The sequence below is a fragment of the Thermobia domestica genome, chromosome 9 (genome assembly GCF_964235325.1).
Source record: "Thermobia domestica chromosome 9, izTheDome1.hap1.1, whole genome shotgun sequence".
NCBI classification, from domain to species: domain Eukaryota; kingdom Metazoa; phylum Arthropoda; class Insecta; order Zygentoma; family Lepismatidae; genus Thermobia; species Thermobia domestica.
In genome coordinates this window covers 33523399-33544408 of record NC_137462.1, presented here as the reverse complement: position 1 = coordinate 33544408, position 21010 = coordinate 33523399, and the positions used below count along the sequence as shown (strand labels likewise).

Here is a 21010-nt window from a genome sequence, read left to right as displayed (position 1 = left end):
AAGGGGAACTACCAGTTCCTCTTATTTCTTCAAATGTTTTACAATTCTTTTCTCTAACGTTATCTCTTATTGCTTTCTAGCATTTTCATATTTGAGTATTATGACTACATCTTTGCCTTTAAACCATGGAATACCATTTGAGTCTAATAGTACAGTTAACGCAATGTTGACGAAGTTAAATATTGAAGTATTGAAATTCTTGATAGAACTTCTAAGGACATTTATTCAAATGGTGTTATTGTTTACACTTGATCATTTTTGCTTCAACATACAATAGATGTCCGGGAGCTGTAACAGCTTCCTATTCAAACGAAACAAATATTCTGCTTACTTAAGTGCCTTTAAACTATGGATTACATTCTGTGTCTGTTATAACTGCTAACTCTTGGTCTTTGATTCACTATACTTTTAAAAAGTCTAATTTTATTTCTGTATTTGCTTTCCTAGTCATATCTATTGTTAAGAAACCATGCTCTTCTTCCCAACGCTTATTGCATAACGATTGTAATTTTTCAAACGGTATATCAGATCCAACGAATTCATCATATATACGCTTTAAATTCACATTGTCCTGTCTAAAGATACAAAGAAAGTTTAAGTTATCTCTAATTAACTGTTTTGGTACTTTAGAATATGTCTGTCCGAGATAGAAACAGTTCAAACCCTTATGACGACCTCGAGTAAAATACTGTATTCTCTAACGTAGTTTTGTTGTACTAAAATGAAATCATCAAACACTAACACAGAATCATTCTAACATTCATCTAATGGAATAATCTCTTCGTTGTTTCCTCTTACTACTGCTATTGTGTTTTTAATATTACATTCTATATCTCGAAAAAGTTGTATTAGCTGTTGATATTTATTTTGATGTAGGCTTTTAGAATAGATATAAACATTTGCATATTTTATCCATTCAGGTGCTAACAAGAAATTATCAATCATTAACGTTGTTTTTTTACTCATCCACTAGGTCAAACTACCAGACATCTTATATCATCAGGTAACAACACACCGTTCCTCTTTTTCTTTGTGGCTTTTTCTGTTAATCTTACTTTAATATCCCAATTATCCATTTTATTATTTATTATATAATAAATGAAAGTATTTAATTTAAATGGCTATTCATTTGTATTAAACATGTCTTTGCACTATCCATTTGAAAACAACTTAGAAATAGCTCTTGCAGGATTTTACACAACATACTTAACTCCAAACATTACAGAAAGAAATAATACATTATCGTTTTGTCTTAACTTTCCTGACTATCCTGAATTTTCAAAACAACTCATAGTTCAACCTGGTCAATATAATTTAAAAGAGTTAGAATTATATATTAAATCAAACCTTCTATACTCCACCGATGCTTTTAAAAATATTAAATTTACCGAGGACAGAGAAAAAAAATAGACTTAAAATATTTAACAAGCATTGTGATATAACCTTAGATACCATTAATACTGTATTAGGTTTCAGTGAGAAGAACTTGGCTGGAAACATAGAACATGTTGAAGATAAGGTGCCAAAGTTTCATCCATTCGATACTATAAATATTCACTGTAATTTAGCTGTAGGTATGATTTTAAAACATAATGATACAACGCATAACGAAACAGTTTAAATTGCAACGTTTAGAACAAATGCAGAATTTAGAGAACCAATTATATACGAGCCTAGAGAAAATATATTTTTCCCAATACATCACAACAAATTTATTAATTTCAAAGTTTCAATTCGGGATGAGAATGGTGATTTGATTGATTTTGGTGGAGCTCGTATAACTGTTCTTCTCGCTGTTGAATAGATATAAATTTTGTATATAATAAATATGGATATCTTTGGTAATGTTAAAAGCAGGATAAGTGATATTAATATTAGTGAAGATAAATTAAAACTATTAGAAAATTTAAATAATGTTGCTAACGTAAAACAACTTCAATCCTTAGAAGCCGGTTATTGGTCCCATGGTACAATCTGTACCATACGGGGTGTTTCATGGTACATTGCGTTATAACTCTCCTATTTGAGCTTTATCGTTCCTGTTTTTTTGTTTTTCAAGTCCAGAGGCATTGTAGAAGACCTTACCTATGGTTTCACACCTTCCTGCGTCGAGACATAGAAGGTGATGACGTCATAATTCTGAAATATATATTTTCTTTTAATATTGCGGGGCCGGTCTATGTTCATGATTTTTTGGCGGGCTTATTTTTGGACGTCGAAGATTGAAATTTGGCACAAACATTTAGTCCACCGGGTAGTATTTACCAGATTTTTTCAGATTTCTGCGTTAAAACAGGGGGGATCCAGAGGGGCAAAAATTTGAAAAAAGGGATATTTTACCAAAAAATCCCTTTCTTCGTGATTTTCCAGCCTTAGATACACGATGGAGACAAGTGAATGGTACCGCCTGAAAGGCAGTTCTATTCTGAAGAGAATGATGTGCGACACATGACCCTAGGGTAATTAGGGAAGTGTCAGAGAATTTTTATCAAAATATACTTCTGTATAGGGGAATTTTGGACATTTTCGGTATTATTTTTTGCGGGCTTATTTTTGCACCTAGAAGATTGAAATTGTGCACGAACATTCAGTCCATCGAGGAGTATTTACCAGATTTTTTCGTACTTCTGTGTTAAAACAAGGGGGTACAGAGGGGCTAAACGTTGAAAAAGGGAAATTTTTAACCAAAAATCCCTTTCACGGGATTTTCCCGCCTTAGATACATGGTGGAGACAAGTGAATGGTACCGCCTGAAAGGCAATTCTATTCTGAAGAGAATGATGTGCAAACCATGATCCTAGGGTAATTAGGGATGTTTCAGGGAATGTTTAAAAAATTCCCTCTGTATACGGGAATATGGGACATTGTCGGTATATATTTTTTTTGGCGGGCTTACTTTTGCTCATGGAAAATTGGAATTGTGCATAAACATTCAGCCCACCTAGTAGTATTTATCAGATTTTTTCAGATCTCTGAGTTAAAACAGGGGGTCTAGAGGGGCTGAAAGTTGAAAAAATGAAATTTAGACCCAAAAAATCCTTAGGTACATGATAGAGACACTTGAGTCATACCGCCTGAAAGGCAGTTCTAAGCTGAAGAGAATGATGGGCGAAACATGACCCTAGGGTAATTAGGGATGTTTCAGGAAATTTTTTACTTGAGATCATGGTGTTTTACGGTAATTTGGGGCATGATGGGAATTCCTGATAAAATTTCTCCCGCCCTTAGTATTCAAGATAGAAACTTGAAATTTGGCACACACATTCAGTATACCAAGTGCTATTTACCAGATTTTTTTTAGATGGCTACGTTTACACCGGGCCGCTCCAGAGGGGCCCAAACTGCGAGAAAAAAATTTCCTCCAAAATTTTCCGTTTGACATCATTTTTCCCGCTCCTAGTATATGGTATGAGCATGCAAGTGATACCATTTGAAAGCCAGCTCTATTCTGAAGAGAATGAGGTATGAACCATGATCCTAGGATAAATGGTGACGATGCAGTAGCTGCTTGACTGAAAGTCTAAAAAATAGCCCAAAGAGCCGGGTACCGGAAAGGGATAATAGTCAATTAGAGAACGATAGAAAACGATTTGAAGATGTGTTAAAAAACGTTACAAGACACGTACATAAAGACATGATATTAACACTTTTGGGAAAGAATATATGGAAGAAATCAAAAAGACTAATAATAATGTGGTTCGCTTGATTAGTGCAAAGGTTCCTATATCTGAATTCAATAAATACAAAGCGGAAATATCATCGCAGTTAGAGAATGTTGTTAGAAAGAATGATATAGATAAATTTGTTACAAGAGTAGATTTCCAAAAATCAAAGAAGCAAATATGTTCATTATGAAGAAAGAAACTATAAATCTCATATGTCGATTGAGAACTAAGAATGTTAAAGACTCAATCTTTAGAATATTTAATCTATCGAATAGTTATAAGTTTCTCTATAATCGGAAAATAATGCAATTGAATTAAGTTTAGATAAATACTATCTACATATATTTTTGAACGATACTCTAGTTGAAACTTTTCCTTTAGACGTTGAAAATGGTGATGTAATTACGTTTCAAGCTGATAAAAATTCAGCTTTCGTAGAAGGACAATTACTGACTGTTATTATGTACATAGAAAGAGAACTTAAAATGATTTTCTGTACAATAAATGCGATGTATTGTGTTAAGTGTAAGAAATCAACAGATACGAAGAAAAATACCATTAGAATAGAACAAACAAAGATTGGAAGATATATTAATAAATGTATTTGTTCTGTATGTGGTGTTACTAAATCTCAATTCGTTAAAAAGAAAGATTGACTAGAAGAAGGTAAAGGTATTAGAGAAGACATTATAGAAGAAATTCACAAACCTTCCAGAAAGAATTACCATAGGTTAAGTGTTATTGTTAAAGGTATAGGTGATTTATGGCAAGCAGATCTTGTGGAAATGGATAGTGGCGTGTTAAAAGGTATTTCCAAGTTAAACAAAGGCTATAAGTATTTGCTAACGATTATAGATGTAATCTCGAAATATGCGTTTGCTGTTCCTGTTAAAGAGCGGTAAAAATGTTATAGAAGCATTTGAATCCATATTAAGAACGAGAAAACCTAGTAACTTACAAACTGATCAAGGCAAAGAGTTTTACAATAAAAAATTTAAGAAGTTGATGGAGAAAAATAAGATTAATCATTACTCAACCTATAGTGGTAAGAAAGCTTCTGTTGTTGAGAGATTCAATATAACACTTAAACAAAACACGTGGAAGAAATTTACAACACAAGGAAATTATAAATGGATAGAGATATTACCAACACTAGTTAACGAGTATAATAATCAAATTCATAGAACAATTGGTTTAAAGCCTATAGAAGTTTACAAGGAGAATGAGCAAACAATATTGGAGAAAGTGTATAAGAAAAATATAAGCATGTTAAGTCGAAGTATAAGATTGGTGATTATGTTCGTATAAGTAAATCGAAAGGGTTATTTGAGAAAGGATATACACCTAATTGGTCAACAGAAGTATATGTTATAAGCGAAGTTATTCCATCTAATCCACCTACGTATAGCATTAAAGATTTAGAAGAAGAAGATGTGCAAGATAGATTTTACGAACCAGAACTATTAAAGACGAACTTGGTGGAAAAGGTATTGAGATTGAAAGGTGACAAAGTATACGTTAAATGGTTAGGATTTTATGATTCACATAATAGCTGGATAGATAAAAGTAATGTTGTAATGTAAATTTAAATATTGTTTTTTATGGAATAATTACCATAAAAGGTTAGTTTGAATGAGATATGTAACGAACAGATTAAAGATGACTATTGGTATGGAAAGTTACTGCCATCTAGAAATGAGCAATTCCTCTAATCATAAGAGTCGCTCTAAAAGGATTGGTCGCTGGTTAAAAATAAACATTCAAAAGAACTAATAAGGTAGTATGATGTGAAATCCGACTCCCGGAATTCTAGGAGTCGCTCTAAAAGGATTGATCACTGGTTAGAAAATAAACATTCAAAAGAACTCATAGCATACATTTCCAGAACCGGAATTCCAGGAGCAGATATTATTAAAAGAGCAACTTACAGATACCGACAAAAATAAAGTTAAAGAATTATTTCTATACAGTAAATATAGGTACTATGAATAGTTTAAAAGCTATTTGTTACGAACAGATTAAACACAATTATTGGTATGGTATTTCTGGTGATTTCAAATTGATATAGATAAGAACACAGGCTACTTCAACGCTACTAAGTTATGTCAGAGTGGCGGTAAGAGGTTTGATTACTGGCTGAAAAATAAAGATTCTAAAGAATTATTAGAATACTACATTGAAAAATGAGCTTTTTCTAATTGTAGGAAGCTAAATTTAACTTATTATATAGAACCAAAAGGTACAAACGAGAAAGATTTATTAATTTCCTGGACATATGTGTATAAGAAAATATTTCTCGCTATTGCTTTATGGATATCATAAGACGTCTATGACAAGTGCTATGATATCATTGAAGATTACTTCAACCAAGAGATGCAGCAATACCGAGAAGACATTGAAAAATTACAATCAAGAGTAGAAGAAATTGAACAATCAACGGAAATATTAAGGATTCGAAACGAGGGCTTAAAAGAAATAGCAGCACCATATACAGACGATGATTCAAAAGACAATTGCCTAATCATATACAAGAACAACAAACTTAATTACCCTTTCCCTTATTATGCTATCAGATGCCAAGAGAGAAGTCTATATAAGCCTCTTAATGAATCAGAAGAAAAGTATCCAAATCATGAGATAATATACGAAAAGTTTAGAGATCCTAACAGTATTAAGTTATTCAACGTAGTGCAACAAGAACTAGATATTCGTAAAGGTAAGGGTAATGAGTTTTGGACATCCCTAACAGAAGAAGATTTAGTTAAAGAAATAGATTGTTTATATGATCGGTTAATATCTAAACACATATAAAAACTTTAAAATATAACTTTTATTATTATTATTTCATAAAAGCTTAACATTAATCTTCACTATTTTAACTCCACTCTTCTTTAGAAAAAAAGTGTTATCAAAATCAAGATTTTCAGGATATCTAGAATAAAACGGGTTATCAAAATCAAGTTCTTCTTCAGAATATTCATTATTGTTATCGTTGTTGTTAAGTATAATAGCTGCTCTACACAAAGGGCAAGTGTTATTATTTCTTAACCAGGTAAGCATACACTCAACACAGAACATATGCTTACGTGTTGTTTTACACAATTTAGTTTTTGTTTCTTTACATATTGGGCATTCTTCTGAGTTTTTTATTAACCGTAAACCTGATGAAAGTAGTATTAGTTTGTTTCTGAGGGAATCGCTAACATGCATATTTACTCTTAAGAATTGAGCCATATTGATCTTGTCTTTGATTTTCATTAGAAAGTTTTCAGAGAACTTCCTATCCCAACAAGCGTATTATCTTGTCTAATTCTAAACCTTTACTTTCAAACTCAAGAATGAATTCTTCGGTTTTATCGTCTAAACTATCTATTGGCCAATAAAATTTATTTTGATATTTTCTCACATGTGTTTCACCTAGCTGTGGTGTAATAGCTTGCCAATCGATAAGAGAATTAAATTCGCTCAAGAAGGCTGTTAGTACTTTTCCTGTGATGCAAAACCTTTTAGAAACTATATTTTAATTATTTGAATTGTGTACAAACCTCAATAGCTTGTTTCTGTGAATACTTTCTCCAGTTATTTTTTTCATTGAACGCAAACCAATCAACGTCCTCTTTAAACTCATTAAGAAAATCTTCAGTCATTTCTCGAGCATATTCATACGTACAGTAATCCCAATGAATAAGTTGTCTTGTATGTTCTTTATGGTTTAATACGAATTCGGGTTTTAAATGAGGATAACACCTTGATCCATACCTTGGTTTACACAATTTGTTCCAGGAAAGTTTGAAAATGAAATGAAATCTTTGAGTTTTACGTCCCACGGTTATGCCGGTTAGGCTAAAGGAGACGGTGATTATGAGAAATGAATGAAATGGTGGAATGAAGAAAGTGGGAGGAAACGGGAGAACCCCGAGAAAACCCACGCACACGGTGTTTGTCCACCACAAAGTTCACTTTGCCGGGGCTGGGATCGAACCCGGGACCCCAAGCACCAGAGGTGAGGAGATCTACCACTGAGCCACCGCAGCCCCCTCCAGGAAAGTTTATCAACATACTTATTAATAATGTTTTCATGTTTAAGCATGTCTTTTCTTTTTGATAATCCAACCCAATCGATGTGGTCTTTACGACTTTCAATAAACGAATGTGTTATTTTATGGTTTGATGTAACTGAACACCAATGTACCTTGTTTTTGAAAGTAAGTAGAAAGTCATTGGGTAAGTTCTTTATTTCTGAAATTTGTTTCCATTCTTCGAAATTTCGACTATTAAGTACATCTATAACTATGTCTCTACAAAGCGGATTTTGAAAGTAGTTTACAATATGTTCAGGATTTAATTTTTGAACCATATCTTTTATAAGTTCATTTAGTCGTTGTGAATTTGTTGCAGTTGTTTTATCTTGTTCACATGGTTGTTGTGAATTTGTGGTAGTTGTTGTTAGAGACCTATTTTTGTGCTCGTTGATTAAGGTTATTATTTCAGCTTTCGTAAGCTTTGAATAACCACGTATTCTGTTCTCTCTGCGGTATTGTTTAAGTTGGGGAATAGTTTTCCTTTCCATAGTCTCAGTTTTTGCATTAATTAAAAAAATAATAATCATTTTTGCTAAATTTCTATATAATAAATATGGAAACACATTGTAATTTGATACAGAATAAACTTAACCTTATTCATCAAGATCTTAAACTCATAACAGCACTACTAGAAAACAAATATTATTAAAAGAATAAGAAATGTTATTAAAAGAAAAAGAGAATGAAGTACTAGAAAGATATACAACAGAATCAAATTGGGATAGTAACAAAGAACTTGAGCCTAAAAATGATCATGAGGAGGTAGATTTGAAAAAAGAATAATAAAAATGAGTTAGTTTTTATTAGATCAATAGTAACTTTGTTGGGTTATTACCATGAAAGCCATGTTCTAAAACAATATGCTAATAGACATCAAGATTTCCTACGTCACATGCATATTAGCTGTTGTATTAGATAACGAAAATGATTAAATTATTTTTCGTATAATAAAAAAACGATAGAGTAATTATGAGTAATTTAATTAAACATACAGCTAATGAATTAAAATACTTATGTAAAGGAAAGGGGATAAAAGGTTATTCCCGATTAAGAAAAGCAGAACTTATTGACCGTACTAAAAAACATAAAGATGAGCAAAACAGATTAAAATTTAACCAAGCATTTCCGTTTCAAGAAGACATCTTTGGAAAACCAAAACCTAAGAGATTAGGTAGGAAGAGAGCTTTAAAACCGTTTCCATTTAAACAAGAGAGTTTTGGAGAACCGAAGCCTATAAGAGTGAATATAAGTGTTGAACTAAAAGAAACTTGATTTATATATAGATTACATACTTTCAAAAAAAAAAAAAAAACACCGGTGGATATAAAGATCCTTCCAAATTCCTACGTTCAATTAGCAAACCAGTTAAAAATATGATTAAAATGGATTTAAATATTTTAATGTACTTAAGGTAAATATGTCATTTACATGCAGCTTCAAAAAAGATAAGCAGATTCGAGAACATAATTTTAAAACGTCAAATGAAATTATACTTCAATTCACTGATCTAAATGAGTATTATAAAAATGCAACTAGAAAAATTAGGGCAGAGATGGAAGAGTTTCAAGGAATGGGTTAGGTTGGACTTTGCATTCTGTTGACTACCTTGAGCTAAAAATTAACAAAAGAGTAGCAAATGGATCATTATATATAGAAATTCCAGAAACAATTCAAAAAAGAAAAGCATGCATTAATATTCAAAACAAAGATCAAAAATGCTTCTTATGGTCTGTTCTAAGAGCATTACATTCTGTTGACAGAAATCCACAGAAAGTTCCTAGACAATATGAGCAAGAATTGGATAAATATTTTAAAGATATTCCCTTTGCTGTACAAATTACTGATATAGCAAAATTTGAAAATAGAGCTAATATATCTATCAGTGTCTTTATCATCTAAATCTACACACTTAGAATACCCAAAGAAAGAAAGGAAAATCATATTCGTCTTTTGTATTTTAAGAAAAGAGTTAAAACACATTACTGTTTGATTAAAGATTTATGGAAGCTTGTTGGAAGTCAAATAACAAAATATGAACATAAGAGATTTTTATATGAGGGATGTTTAGCTAAGCATTTTGAATCAGAAGAATTATTAAAACGGCATGAAGACTACTGTGGTTTACATTCTGCTGCTAAGATCATTTTGCCTAGAGAGTGGAATAAGATGATAAGCGTTCTTTAAGAATACCATTCACAATAATAGCAGACTTAGAATCAATACTAAGAAGAATAAGTGCATGCCAACCTGATCCTGAAAGATCCTACTCAAATGCTTATCAACTACATGAACCTAATAGTTTTACTTACTATGTTAAAAGCACTTTGGATTCCTATAAAAGTGAACCAGTAGAATACATAGGGTATAATGTAGCAGATGAGCTTATAAAAAGGTTAACAGAAGAAGCAATCAAAATAGCAAAGATATTGATAGTTATACACCTATGACTCCATTTTCTGAGGAAGAAGAAGAGATATATAAATCAGCTACAATATGTCATAATTGTGAAGGAAGTCTTGAAGCTCTGCCACGTTTATTAGTGAAGAAAATAGAAAGCTTAAAGATTAAAATTGAATATTTAAAGAAAAAGATAAAAGAAGGAGCTAAACACTTGGAAGAAGAACATCATTTTAAAATAGCGGACGAGGAGGATGATAGCATAACAGAGATAAAAGAGCAGTGAAAAGAGATAAAAGAAGTCCTAGTAGAATGTAAGAAAGAATGTAAAAAGCTTAAAAATAGTAAAGATGCATGTAAAACAAAAGTATATGATCATGATCATTTAACAGGCAAATTTAAAGGTGCTGCTCATTCTTATTGTAATATAAAATATACAAATCCAAGATTTATTCCTGTATATTTCCACAATCTCTCTAGGTATGATGCACATTTATTTATAAAAAAATTTAGGAGGTGGGAATGAGAAATAAAAAATAGATGTAAAAGGTAACACTGAAGAAAACTACATTATATTCTCAAAAACCATGCGGTATAAGGATGCAAAAGGAAAATATAGATCTATCAAGTTTAGATTCATTGATTCATTCAGATTTTTACTAAAAGGCTTAGCAGAGTTAGCAAAGAATTTAAAGCTAGAACAATTTTCAGAAACATCAAAGTTTTTCCCAAACAATCAGCTTGAATTAGCTCGTACTAAAGAGGATTATCCATATGATTTTGTTGATTCTAAGGAAAAGTTAGAGGAACCAGTTCCAATATCTAGAGACCAATTTAGAAACAGATTAACCGGAGAGGAAATGAGTATTAAGCGTTATAACCATCATGTAAAATTCTGTAAAGAGTTTAATTTAAAAACACGAAGTGAATATACTCGATTTTGTAATAAGACAGATGTTCTTCAACTAATAGATATTATTGAAAGTTTCAGAGATACAGCTCTTAAAACATATAAATTAGATCCAGCCTGGTATCTTACCGGTCCTGTTTTTTTCTGGGATGCAATGTTAAAATGACAAAACAAAAGTAAGAATTATTGACTGACTATGACAAATTACTATTTAAAGAGAAAAGTGTAATAGGTGGAATTTCTCAATGTTCAAATCGATATGCAGTTGCTAATAATAAATAGTTAGATATCTATGAGAAGAATTAAAAAGCTCTTCTATAACGTACATGGATGCAAATAACGAGTATTTTTGGGCGATGAATCTTCACATGCCGTATGGAGGTTTTGAATGGATATGCAGTTGCTAATAATAAATAGTTAGATATCTATGAGAAGAATTAAAAACTCTTCTATAACGTACATGGATGCAAATAACGAGTATTTTTGGGCGATGAATCTTCACATGCCGTATGGAGGTTTTGAATGGATATATGTTAATAAATATAATGAGAAACACTTAGCAAAAACAATACTAGAAACAAAAGATGATTCTGAAGATGGTTATATTTTAGAGGTGGACTTAGAATATCCAAAGAACTCCATAATAAACATTCAGATTTTCCCTTAGCTCCAGAAAACTACATTAATAAAAAAACTTCCAAAGGTATTGACAAATCTATATGATAAAGATCATTATATACTACACTATCAAAACCTTAAATTCTATTTGCCACAAGGAATGAAGCTTAAAAAATACATAAGGTAATAACATTTAAACAACCAGCCTGGTTAAAGAAATATATAGATCTAAATACTAATATACGGTCACAAGCAAAGAATGCATTTGAGAAGGATTTTTATAAGTTGGCTAATAATGCTGTTTTTGGTAAAACTATGGAAAATATAAGGAAAAGAATAAATGTAAGATTAGTACATAATGAAAATTTGTTAGAGGATTTAGTAGCTAAACCTAGCTTCAAAGATAGAACAATATTCTCTGAGAATTTAACTGCTATTCATATGTATAAAACTAAAATTGTATTTAACAAATCTATCTATGTAGGGATGGCAGTATTAGATATCTCTAAAATATGTTTGTATGACGTTTACTACAATGTTTTGAAAAAGAGATATGGAGACAAGGTAAAATTGTTAAGGACTGATACTGATTCTGTTATAGCACATATAGAAACGGAAATCTTTACGAAGATATGAGAGATATGTATGAATATTTAGATACCTCTGATTATAAAGAAGACAATGACTGTAGATTGAAATTAGTTAATAAAAAGGTATTAGGAAAATTTAAAGATGAATTGAAAGGTGTTGTAATAGAGAAGTTTGTAGGTCTAAAATGAAAAATGTATGCTATTAAAAAGAAAGAGAGAGATCAGCATGATCCGATTAGAAAAGCAAAGGGTATAAAGAAAAGTGTAGTTATAACAGGTCTATGATTTGAGGATTATGAGAATTGTGTGTTAGAAAAGAAAGAGTTATATAAAATGCAAAATCATATTCGTAGCAAAAAACACAATGTATACTCAGTAGAAGAAAACAACTTAGTTTTAAGTCCTTATGACGACAAGAGATATATATTGAATAACGGTATACATACTCTACCTTGGGGTCATTATAAGATAGGATTAAGAAAAGAAGATTTGATTCCCAAGTTAAAAGAGTTATATGATCAATATACTAAGAGTAGACAAGAAACAGAAACACAACGAATAGAAGAGCTCAATTAGATTTAAGTAATTTTAGATGTAAGGGTTTTATGAAAATACTCCTAATGTGAATAACGCATCATCCTTACCCTCCATTTCAAAAATGCGTTTATATAATCATTTCACTTATTGTTATTAGTATGATTGATAAAGATATGATGTTTCTTAAAACTGAAATAGTACTCTAAATTCTTGTAGGGCAAAGCATTATTCCACAGCTCGTATATTTTATGAAGATGATATTTTGCTCTTTCATCAAGTTGAGCATTTCCATTTTTATAGTCGATATAAAATTCTAAAACATTTACCTTGATATAATTCAGTTCGTTTTGTAAGTCTGTAAATTATTCTTCACATAATTGTTCTGGATTTACAACATTATAAGCCAACGCGCCCAATTTTTCTTTCATCATTTTGTTTGCTCATTTTATTCCGGCATGCTTTACACTCATCTCGTCTTGTATTTCCATTTCGAGCAAATTCTTGGTATTCTTTTAATTCTCCACAAATTACACACTTTTCATGATTTATTAAATATAAAATCTCCAGAATAGTTATTTCATTATTGATTGATTTTAAAATGCCATAAAAGCCTATGCGCTTTCTCAATCTCACTTTGCACTAAACCTTCTGTATTAAATAATATTTGCCAAAAGTACTGGGAGGAAGTGTGTGCTCAAACTGGTATCTATGCTACTTAGAAGGGAAACGATGGTCAAAAAATGTGCTTAAAATAGATATTTTTTGGAGATTTAGTCTAATTCATTGGTTGGAGGATGTGCTAGATCCGGTATCTATGACACTACTAAGATTACGAGCTATTACACCATAAACTATACCCTTAATGTGTTTCCAAAGGTAGAATTCCATTAGAGTGAGGTCTGATGATCGGGCAGGTCATTCAACTGACCTGCAGCAACAAATTGATGCCCCAGGAAATTGTTCATCCACGTACTGACGCACCCGGATGCCAAAGTGTTGAGGCGCACCGCATTGTTTTAAAAACTGAGACATATAGCATCTTCCGACAACAGACCTGGCAGTATGATCCGATAACATCTCCAAGTATCGTTTCACAGTTAAATTTTCGTGAATGAAAACAGAAGGACATGTCGGGCACATTATGAAAAAGGTCAATGTACAGCTCTTGATTCAAATGACTGCTTCCAATCAATTGACTCAGCTAGACAGTTGAAACTGATAAATTATTTCTTCCATAGATGACACGATATGTTATAAATAGTTTATTACTAGTGGTGCAATATTTCTGTAAGCCCGGAATTTTTTTCGAAAAAATCTTTTGTAATGGGAGTACTTATGAGTATAAAATAAAGCTACTAATTTATACTAGCAGTATTCACTTTTGTACCATGTTAACGGCCAATTTCAAGGAAATCAGGATCCAACTAATTATCGGTACTTTTAAGCCAATACATTTCTTTATTTATATTTAGTATCCAATCATTTATCCGAAACTATTTCGAAATGTAATTGTTATCTGATTAATTCTTAAAATTAAGTTTCACATTCAAATTTGTGTATCATTACACTTCAAAATTTATTATAAATATTTATTACATACACGTATACATGTTTATCTTGTTTGGTGATATTTAAATCTTTTTCCTATTTGCAGGTATATTAGGCTTTATATACTTTTTTCTGTCCTCCCTATCGTAATTTCATATTTTGCGTACTTCCATTCTTAACAGTAAATGACGAAAATACAGTTTCAACAATATTTACAGAAAAATATGGTGATCAAGAAAATCACACACGCACACACAACAAACTTTTAAATTATATGTGCACACCATTAGATTATTGTATTTATATTATAATTTCTTCTGTTTTACATTTTGCTTGACTATTTACTTGTTAGTCACCCTTTTAAATTTTGGTTTCTCTGAGATTTAGGTTTCGATTCTTTCCTTTTTTTAGATTTTGAAAGTGATAAGTCCATTATGTGTTTTGTTGCGTTTTGGTATTTAGCAAATTTTTCCGGAAGCGAATCCTCGGAAACGAATGTTGAACCCTTTACACGTTTTGTAGAGACACGTTTCGTACCATTTGACGATGGAGTACAATTTTTCATATCTATACCTATGAATTTTCCTACGCATTTAGCTATTTTTTCCGGAAGTGGATTACCTAACTTTTTCGTAGTATCATTATCTTTTGAATATGTAGGTCCTTTAAAAGACATTTGTTTGTTTTGATTTTTGCTGGGTTTTGTTGTCATTTCGGTGCATTTTTCTTGGGTAGAATTTGACTGATCCATAGTTGTTGGCGGAGCTGTTGAAGCTGTTGTGTCTGATGAAGCTGTTGTAAAACTTTCTTCTGTTGAAGTTCTTGCTGTTGCTGGTGAATCTAGTGACACAGCATCTTGCGTTTTCATTGCGTTCTTCTTCATACTTCTGCTACCGTTCGCTTGGCTACAGTTGTACATACGGTTAATTTTTTCAATGTCCAGTAAACTTAGTTTTTCCCTCTGGCCAATCTTTGCGTCTGTCTCAAACTGTAAAAAAGCAAACGGAAAAACTAATGAACAGAACTTAACCAAAAAATAAATATGTTAATCATTTATATAAGTAATGTTTTCGTTTCTTTCCCACAGGAGCACACATGACAGCTCCAACCATTGCAGGTGATGGACCGCTTGGGGAGTATTTGCGATAAAATTAATTGCCAATGTAAACTCTGCGAAAGAAGTAAACTTATGATTCGGAGTGTGAGAATGAAACTGTTGGATAAATAACTTTAGATAGTTGGTTGGCTAACATTAGTATACAATGTTCGACCCAGGCCAATTAACACTCTACTAGGGTCTACCAACAGTGCTTCTAAGGCGTGTAATACCTAGTAGGATCCACTTCATAGTTAGTGGAACGAAACCACACACTAATGTATTGCCCGTTTCGGAAACGTATCTTGTTCATTTCACATACCTTTCGAGAAATCTTGTATTTCTTTGTTATCATCTTAATTAGTATATCTGAAAACGAGTAAAATAAGTTTTGTAATAAAATTTAAAATTAATACCTGAACCACTAAATGGAATAAATCAGCTGAAATTAGGGATTAACAAAGCAAAAATCAGGAAAAAACACATTCTAGAAAAGTGGACAAGGGACTTTGTGGAATTTTCCGTCAAAAATATGGTTTCATTGAATTCAACGGTAGCATTCACAGTGCACACATTTAGGCTATTGCATATTTTATAGAAATTTGAAACGATTTGACAGTTAATGCTTCCTTGGTTGATTTGTATTTGCATCTATTGTGAGTAATGAAGCTAAAATGTACAGCTGAAGGTAGGATATGAATGACTATAGCATGCTCAATAGAGCATAGCACAAGGTTCCATACAATTCAACGGTACAATTAACAATGGACACACGTAAACTACTCTATATTATATATAAATTTCTAACGAATTGAGTATTATTTGCTTCGTTAAGGGATTACTACTTACATCCTATTTGGGAAGCATGGTATAGAGTTTAAAATCTACAGCTTAAGGTGGGGTATGAACGATTATAGCTTGATCAATAGAACATACCATAAGTTTACATACAATTCAACGTGGAATTCACAATGCGAAAATATAGGCTACTATATATTTAAGGTTCCGCAAGTCTCCATAACATGCGATAACCATGTGTACTACACGTGTTGTTAGCAAACGGGCAAAATTTGGGCGCAAAAAATAACAAAAAAGGAAATAACAGTGGTAGGAAAAATACAAATTTTGTAATAGGCGATAAAATATCTGTATGCTCAATATGTTATAAGAAGAAGCACGGCGCATATTCGTGTTGGAATAATCCAAAAAATTCCAACCAGGGAAACGCATAATTAGGCTCGCAGGCCAAAGGAGGAAAACCAAAATACGTTTTAGTTGCCATCGAAACAAGCACTCGTTATATAGTTACGAAAGCTGTTAATAGCATCACGGTAGATACAATTGAGCACTTCTTTCTGGAAGAAATCATTTTAAAATTTGACGCCTTTCGTTTCCTTCATTTGGACAAACACCCAATACCCAGAGAGAAGAAACTTCAAAAACTAGCAGAAATATATAATTTTGAATTTACGTTCTACCCTGCTTTTAATTACAAGTATATAGTATTAGTTGAGGTCATGAATAAAACTTTACAGGATTCCTTAATATTTTTCGTCCAACAAAATCATGAAACGTATTCAAAACTGTTACCTCACATCACTTTTGGTTTAAACAGTTTCGTCCGATTAGGAACGAAGAAATCAAGCTTCTTTTAAATGTACGGGTACGAACCTAGAACAATCAGTGATTGCAAATTACAGACTGCCCCACAGCTACAGCTTCAACGAGACCAACTTGAAAAATTAAGAAGAAAAGTACATCAAAATTTACTAAAAGCTCATGAACACCAAAAGAAATATTTTGACAAAAAACATAAGCAAGAAACTTTCCACAATAGAGGTAAAGTATTAATTTATTTCCCCTTTCGACGGGTCGGTGAATCATCACAATGGACCGACAGATACTGCGAACCGGCCAAAATACTTTCAAAATTAAATAATAATCTCTAAAGTGTTCACCTGCCCACCTCTTTCAGGGAGAGAGAACAGAACATCTCTATAGATAGAATAAAACAATATTATGATGGCGAAGAACGCATGTAATACGGGGATAATGAAGAACGCCGCAGAGAGGAAGACGATAAGAGAAGATAAGAAGAGAGGAAAATAAGAATAACGTGATTCCAACAGATACGAACCAGCGACACGCGACGAGTACTCTCATGTTTCACGCGGCAGTGTAAAAAAAGAAAAGAAACACAATATTCAATAGCAGAAAACAAGATATGGCATATGATACGGCTAACTATTTGAAGTGATCAAATCTAGTACGTACCTTAGTATTCACATTGCAACAAATCCCTTGCCTTTTTTCTCTCTTATAATTCCTCACCTCACTGCACTCTGTCATTTCGTCTGCATACTTACAATTTCCTTTCCGCCTCGAGCGAATGGACTTCACAAGGCCAGCAAGAACATTTTTTTTCGCTTTTCCGCAGTGAATCATATAATTGTCACTAACATATTAAACTACATATACAGACTGTTAAGAAAATCAGGATTTTCCATTGACGAACTTTCTTCCGGCGTGACTACGTTTATCATCCTCATGACTTTCACCATCTATAACTGCGTTCTGTCATCCATTTACTACGACTAATGAAGAACTAGACCGATATTAGAAACTTTTCTATAATAGCAGCCAATGTCGTGCGCACTTCATAAAATATAATACGGCCTTTACTATCAGTGACCTAGTGTATAAATACTAACTATAACCACCAGAGCTTCGACAGCCTCTCCTTTGAGGGAGATGACATCATATACGGATCCTGCTTAGGTTAGAAGACAAACTGTTAGTGCTTCAACTTAAACTTTACACTTTAATTGTGTGATAGTGTCTTCTACAGTGTTATATCAGTGACCAGTGCTTTTCCCTTGCTTTTGTGTTTAAGTGTTTTAGTGCATTTTCCATTTTAGTGCATTTCACCAATATGCAGATTCTTCATAATAGCAAAAAATAATCCTGTGGCTTATTTTTTGTACGCCCCGGGGGTGTAAGGTTCCGCATGTCTCCATGACATGCGATAACCATGTGTACTACACGTGTTGATAGCAAACAAACAACGCAGGTGACGGACACGAAGAGGAGTCGCCCATAATCGCCAGAAGTCGGCAAGACGGAGATCACCAAGGGTAGCCGACACTCCAGGATAAAAGAGAGGACCACGTATCAACAAGTATCAATCTATTCAGGTTGATCAAACCACCTAAAGCCCTAAGGCACCCGGCCATTGGGTTTACCTTACCCTCTCACGACGTTTGACCAATTGAGAGATACCTATTCTTAAGCCCTAAGACGCACGGTCATTGGGTTCCTTTTCTCTCTCACGACGCACGGTCACCGAGAGAGACACCTAATCACACAAGCTTAACCGCTCTCACTACGCCCGGTCACCGAGAGGTACCTCACCTAAAAAAGCCCTAAGACGCTTGGTCGTTGGGTTTCTTTTCATTATCTTACCCAAAATATTAGAGGAACTATTGTATTCATTTCGTATTTAAGAGGATCTTGTTATAACAAAAGGTGATGGGAAAGTCCGAAATCCAGTGTACAATAATTGCTCTACCTTACAAAAACTGAGAGAATTCTACAATATTTTATAGAAATTTGAAATGAATTGACAACTATTTGCTTGCTTAATTGATTTTTGTTTACACCCATTGTTAGTATCGAGGGTAAAATCTAAAAATGAAGGTAGGATATTAACGATGTTCGATACAAGTGCAGCACCTGCCAGGGTGTGAATGGGGAAAATCCTCAGGTTTTCAGCATTAATCCTCAGGTGGTCAGTCCATTCGCTCGAGGCGGAAAGAAAGATGCAGGCTTGGATTCTACCCGAATCAAACCATAAGTCATATCACATATTATTGGTGGCCACTTAAGGATTAAAAATCACAAGAGTTTAGCTCCAGTAAAATTTTTCCCACTCATACTCTGGCAGATCCTGCTCTACATGTAAGCTAGTGTATATTTTATAGAAATGTCTAACGAATTGACAGTTATTTGCTTGTTGGGTTGCTACTTACATTCTTTCTCAGTAGCAAGGCTACATAGTATAAAGTCTACAGCTTAAGGTGGGATATGAACGACTAGAGAACATACCATAAGGTTACATACCATTCAACATAAAATTCACAATGTAAAAATATAGGCTACTGTATATTTTTATAGAAATTTGAAACGAATTGACAGTTATTTGCTTGCTTGGTTGATTTGTATTTATATCCATTGTTAGTACCGAGACTATATAGGTTAAAATCCACAGGTTAAGGTAAAATATGAACGCCTATAGGATGATCGATACGACTCTTCGAACGCAGGAGCTCGTGCACCAAATAGGGGTTTTCTACTTACTAGACTAGAGAGAAGAAATTAAGTGGCAGCTGCAAAATCATGTCCTATCTTGTTGCCACTTCATTTGTAGCCCATTTAATCAAATGATACACTAGTAAACATGTGATCCTTCCTTTTTATTTTTTGCATGTATGGACTTCTGATGAACATTTACAAAGTGGAAACATTGAACAGTTGTGTCTCCTTCGGAAGAAAATCTTCCAATTTTACAATGACGTTATAGAGTGTGTTATCTCTTTATCATCGGGTGACTTTTTCACATCAAATATGCACATATTCTTAAAATGCAAATTCATTTAGACTTTAGTTTACTAGTAAGTAAAATAAACGATACGAAAGCAGCTAAACAGTTCTAAGAGATTCATTGGATTCATCATTCAGTCTTATCACAAAGCCTACCAACCAGTCACCTGATAGATTAAGGCAAGCCGTTTAGGTAAATGCTGTCAGACAAAGGACAGTTTATATGTTTAATAATGGTTTGGACAATAGTTCTTAGAAGAGCAACAGATGGATGAATGACATCGGAAAATCACCAGCATAACTATAAAATTCTTGGCTTAGCACCAGTTCCAAGAGTCTTTATGAGTTTGATAAATGAGTCTAGCACGATAAATACAATACAATCGGTAAGCCTTCTTCTAATATAAATATTATAAGAAAATGCATACTTTACAAAACTATTTTCGTGAAAGTTTATGACAGTCAATATGATACGTTTCTTGTTACTGGTTATAAATGCCAAATATACCGCCGTACATCTTTACTCACAGCTCAAACTGAAAATTAATACTAATTGTCAAAATGTTCACAATGTGCACGCTAAAAATAACAGTACAAATTAATTTTTCTATTACAGAGTATTTGGGATTTTGAAGCTGTCGTGATTTGTCTGGTTGTTAGGCACCATATTCCTCACGTGATCGACAAGTGTAAGTCCAGAAAGCTAGCAGGATAGAAGACTTAAGATTTGAAATCAACCTAATTCCCATTCAAAGCAATTGGAGTAATAAAACATCCTCATGACAAAAATTGAATTTTATTTCGTATCAGCAATTCGCAGTTCAATGTTACCTGTAATTGATATCCAATTATTATGTACTCTCACTATAGGGGAAAAGAAGAAAAAAGATCAAATAGTCCTCATCTCTTTCCCAATACATCAACACAACGTAATAAAATAGGATACTTAAGTCTCTTTTCCACTATTT

General features: G+C 32.8%; 1 long non-coding RNA gene across 1 annotated transcript in view; it reads left to right on the top strand.

Moving 5' to 3' along the window:
* LOC145693946 (uncharacterized) overlaps window positions 1-20800 on the top strand; it is a 113541-nt gene extending 92741 nt beyond the window's left edge. The window contains exon 3 of the long non-coding RNA XR_014132858.1: window positions 20659-20800. This is a non-coding gene — a long non-coding RNA (uncharacterized LOC145693946). The remainder of the gene's footprint in view (window positions 1-20658) is intronic.
* The last annotated feature ends 210 nt before the right edge of the window (window positions 20801-21010 follow it).